At 44.0% G+C, this 5,343-nt stretch overlaps 1 protein-coding gene across 10 annotated transcripts in view; it reads right to left on the bottom strand.

Annotated features, from left to right (window-relative positions):
- Positions 1–5,343, bottom strand: part of mef2cb (myocyte enhancer factor 2cb) — a 67,351-nt gene that overhangs the window by 47,775 nt on the left and 14,233 nt on the right. The window contains exon 1 of one of the 10 annotated variants that reach the window (XM_036213576.1): positions 4,506–5,133. The exons of the other annotated variants lie outside the window; for them this stretch is intronic. The gene's annotated coding sequence lies outside the window, so the exon portion shown is untranslated. Of the gene's footprint in view, positions 1–4,505; positions 5,134–5,343 lie in introns of those variants that run through there. 10 annotated transcript variants of the gene reach the window in all.

Here is a 5,343-nt window from a genome sequence, read left to right on the forward strand (position 1 = left end):
ATCCCACTGCTGCGAGCACAGCTGCATCGTTCACATAACCTCGCCTGCTCCCCTCCTACTTCAAACCCCCACCACCACCACAACACACACACACTAATGATAGCGGAGCACGTCTCCCTCACGAGGCAAACAGCTTTCACGCACATAGACACAGAGTTGACGCGCACACGTGCACGAGCACACCGGACAAATACACGAAGACGGCGGGCACATTGTCTACTTTTAGTTCTTCGCTTTATTTTTATTTATTTTTTTTCTTTTCTCATATCAATTCCTTCCCCTTTTCTACAAGGAAAATTCCCCGGCCTTATGACCCACGGCGGGCCTGAGAAAATGCATACACTCACACACACTTGATCGCTGCGACTGCAAACTGACCGTTTTTCCTCCTTTGCAAGTGACCTGCATCACAGCTGTGTGTGGGAATCTACAGGACCTGTGTTCAGAGGAGTGTACACATACCTGCACATGTCATTATTCACACTCTGAATGGAAGCATGTACATGTACGGTATTATACATGTACATAAATTCTGTTTGTGTGTGTGAGTGAGTGTGTAAGCAGTGAAAGAGGGAGGTGAGTAGCTCTGGGCTTCTGCTGCGCCTACTGTGCATTATCCCAAATAAACAACTCATTACACGTGTACTTAACCAAGGGGAACCGGCGAGCAGTGGAAGCTAATCCCCGTTATCTTTCCCAGCGTTTCTCGTCCTATTAGGCTACAGGAGGGAGAAGCCCAAGAAGGTAGGCCGCTCAGTGCACCAAGACTAAGTGGGATGCAAGAGAGAAGTAGAGGAAAGAAATGTATTTTGGTTAACTTCCCACAAGTGCTCTTACTTACAGTAACCAATCTGACTACATCCTTCTCTCCCCTTCTTCCTCTACCCTCTATCTTCTCTCCTTTCAGCTCCCAGTGGGTTTTGCATTGCTCTTCCTTGTTTTCGACCATCTCTAAGAACTGGGTCATCGACGGATCGTGCGGCAGCATTTTGAATAACGTGGAAGAGTGCAAAGAAAGCATGTTCTTGCTGGGAGAACAATCCAAGGTTTCCTTAACATGTAGCCCGCTTATCAAATTAAGCTGTCAAAAGCACATTAATAAAAGGCGGCACAATTCCCCTCACAGAGAAAGAGAGGAGGGGGGGAAGAGGGACCCTTCATTTACTGTGTGAAGAGACAGTCCACCAAGGGCAGTAATGCTTTTCAAAGACTCTCACTCGCTCTTTTCTGGTCCACTCATAATATGATTATGGAGGCCGTGTTATGAAGTGCCAAGATGTAGAATGTCACTCATTTAGGCAGCGAACAATATCTCAGGCTTAGATGCAGCAGCGATGAAACTCTATTTTTTTTTAATTATAGACTAAAAAGCATCTACGAGATGTGGTTTCTAGTCTGCCGGTTTGGTTCAAAGGTTCGATGCCCTGTTAGAGATAACATGAACAGCTAGAAAGACACTTTCCTGCCCCTGTAATTAGAGCAGAAAGATGAGTTTGACCGCCAATAATCCTTTCTTGAAGCAAATAACAGTTAAAGCATTAAAAGCTTGCACTGCTATAGGTCAGGTCTCCTCTCGCTGCTAACACCTTTTTTATTAAATGCTATGTCAATCCATGTAATTTCCTTTTCCTTCACTGATTTAAAGCATTCACAAAGCAGAACGTATAAGAGAGAAGTGGGGCAAAGGCAGAATGTTCGCACTGGCAGCTCTGTTCACATGGCATTTGCTTGAGACACAGAAATGAAATTAACAAGACACCTCGGCTCACAGATGGCAAAGAAGAGAGAAAATCACCCTGTGACCTTAGTCGCACAGAGTACGTGTCAAAAACTGCAGCTCTCAATTTCAAAAACCTCCTTTTGTGTTTCCATCGTAACGCTCTTCTTTAAGAGTTTCTCTTTGTGAAGATTAATGTGATAGATGCACCAAAGGCTCTGCCGGCGTTACTGCAAGCCCTTTAGTATTTCACTCCAGAAGCGGCGTTTCTATCACGCTTAATAAGCTTCCCATCCTGTTTTCCTCGGCCCTGAAGGGGCTGCTCGCCCCATGCCTGGAGTGGGCCAGCACTTTGGAAGGATGGATGTGACGTAGAGGAACTGGGACGTTGCTGGAGGGAGGCTGGAGCCACGACAGGTATCCCCCGCACTTCCTTAGCTATTTATAAAACCGTGAGTCCGGGCTGGGCCAAAAATAGGGAGGGAAGCCATTTTTATCCATAATGATAAGAGCAAATAAAGACTTCCTTAGTCACAAGTTCAAATGCGCACACAAACAGGAACAAAGTAGAATGAAATCCATGTTTGCAACGTCCAAAAAGTGCATAAGACTCATAGAAAACCCAAAAGTTAAAGCTAACTTTAAAGTATTATTTAAGAAGAGTGGACAGTATTCTAATTAGTGTCATCAGTTCGACATTGCAATCATGCCGTTATACAAACTCACCTCTTTCCTCTCTCCCACTCCTCACCTTTCCACCCAATCCCCTGCTCTATTGTCACTACGCAGTGTGTGTGAACCTCACCCACACACAAGGTTATTTGTTTTTCCATCGGGTCGAACCACTGTGCCAGGTGAAAGCATCTATTGGCAGGATAAAGAGAGTGGCTGGTGTGAGATCACAAGGCCCTACTCTACCCAGCAAAACCTTGAAGTGAAGCGACGGGCTGGAGTTTCAAACAAAGTGCCCCCTCATTCATTATACATGCAACTGCACTGAAAATCTCCTTCCGCCACACCATCTCTTCTCCCCTCACTCACTGTCTTCTTCTCCCCCCGTTTCTCCAGGCTTTTTTTTTTCACTTACTCCCTCTCTTTTCACTTTGTCCCTCCTTTTTTGAGACAAAGCATCCCATAAAGTATGAATAAAATTAATGACATCATGAGCTGTACTTTGAAAGAGCCACTGTGGGGGGAAAAAAGCCATACATCACGTGGCAGAAAGAGTAGAAAAAGAGGAGGTAAAGAAGAGAAGAGGAGATGGTGTACGGTGGGCATTGTCCCACCTATTTTCAACTTCATTTTTAAGCAAAAGAGTTACATTGTCCTTGTTTTGTTTCTTAGCTTCAACTCAATTTGTTAGTTTTCTCCCAATGCCCGTGGTCATCCATAGACGTTCTCAACAGGTCTATGCTGCACATTCTTTAACGGGCTGGCCTTTGGTGTGGGAACGGCACAGATGACAGTGGAAAAGAGCAGTCGTGTGGACTTTGGCAGTGAAGCATCTGTTTAAGGAGTGAGTCCTGCGGACAAGGGCAAGCTTTGCGCGGGGGGGATTCTCCAGCGGTTCTTTTTCTGGACGACATTGACAGCAATTTAAAAAAAAAAAAGTGGAATTCCCCTAAAGTTGAATAAAAGCGAACGAGATCGGTGGCTGCAAATTCCGTCTTCCATTTATTGACAAAAGCAGCATCCCAGGAAAAAAACCTGACTGGCTGAAATTACTGCAAATTCAGTTTAAACACACACGTTCCACTAAAAATACTCGATGTCACCGTGAAGCGCGGCAGCAGCAGCAGCGGCACAGATTGTGGCAGCCGAGAGAGGAGGGACTTCAGATGGATGTGAGCTTGTGTGAGGCCACGGCACAGAGCTACCTCTGTGCGTCTCACTGGACTCGATTGCAGAATGACTCGGCTATGTTGCAGCTGTGACAAAGATAAATTACAACCGCTGGAAGACATTTTTACATTTTTTCCTGCACTTTCTCCCCCTCAGCTCTCTCCTCACCTCTTCTTTGTTGGCATTGGGTTTCTTCCAAATGTGTCCCTCACCAAAGAGAAACGGCAAAGGGGGATATGGGAGAGGAATATCTCTGTCTGACAATACCCCTCTGTATAAAGTTCCCCTCTAAGAGTTACAGGTCAGTGTTAGTGCTTTACGTGGAGCATGCTTTCTGTCACTGCAGTTAAGGAGATGGACAAGCACAGTTTACCCCTCAAAAAAGACGATAAAACTTACTTAAAGTGTCAAACAAAACACTCCTTTCACTGATTTATTAAACTCCTGTTTGTGAATGTCTTAGATTTGATGCCAAGGCAAGGTTCTGAACGGACAATGTTTGAACAAAGAAGTCCTACTTTACTCCTAAATGTTTCCCTTTGTCTTATCATTTCAAGATTTCTGCTCCCCTCGCTCCTCCAGCCTTCCAGGAACCCTGCCCAAATATCTGAGAGAGCAGGCCTCAAGCATGGTGAGGTGTTTTGGGTGTCTCTTTAGGTGGGCTGCAGCTGACGATATGATTGTGTGGTCAGCAGTGCTGAGCACAGACCACCCAGCAGGCAGCCGCTCTAATAATGACCAACAGGGCAAGCAGGAAACAGGAAACAGGATGAAGAAGGCAGGACATCCTGTTCATCTAGATCAGCGTGTTAAGCATGACATAACAAAAGCATCACTCTTTAATATAGAATACCTGATCGGAGGCCAAAATGTTTGTCGCTTTGCCTGACTAACCACAACCCACACGTATATATATTTCTGTCTATATTTTTCACTCTGCGTCTACCTCATTTTTCATGCGCATCTGTCTTCTCACTTTGCCTTTCCAGCCCCTCATATTGACACTGTTTTGCAGACTGCTCCATCATCCACGACATCAAATCCTACCCTCTTCAGTGCGAGAAGAAAGGAGAAAGAGAAAAACAACAAGCATCTTTATTTGAATACACACATCAGCGACAGCCGCACAAAACTCCGACAAAAAAAAAGAAAAGGAAAAGAATTGAGCACAAACATTCGAAACGCACAAACACAAGACCTGAAACTTGAACATGAGCAAGCATTCGCACACACATCCCAGATGCACGACTGACAGACAAACGCACAGGGAAACAGCAAACACTGAACACCGCACAGCCAGAAGTCGATTTTATGCAGAAATATTCTATAATGTGTTTTACAATACAATTAAACATCAAAGGCTGATATATTCCGCTGTGATCTTTAACACCCAAGTGAACATACCCCATACGCCCCCTTTACAGCAGACAGAGAAAGTTGCTGAACGTCACTGCTAATTACTAGATAGAGACAGAAGAATTCTTTGTATCATTATGCAGATATTCAAATATATGCATTAAAGATGCAAAAAAACAAAAAAACTGTCCAACTTACTTTATTTTTTCATTTTTTATTTTGTTTTAAACATTTATTTTAATTTACTAAGTAACTAAATAGTTGTAAAAACACCGCTCTTCGGGTAAAACTGGATTTTTGAAATAAGCGATGTTTGAAATGAATTCATTTGGGAGTGAGTAAGTTTCTTTTTTATTCTAAAATCTGCAGATAGAAAAACAAAGAGGCCATACAGCACAAGCCAGACCTCGTGTTTTGACCGGGAGATA

Source organism: Oryzias melastigma, linkage group LG9, assembly GCF_002922805.2.
Source record: "Oryzias melastigma strain HK-1 linkage group LG9, ASM292280v2, whole genome shotgun sequence".
In the NCBI taxonomy this organism is placed as follows: domain Eukaryota; kingdom Metazoa; phylum Chordata; class Actinopteri; order Beloniformes; family Adrianichthyidae; genus Oryzias; species Oryzias melastigma.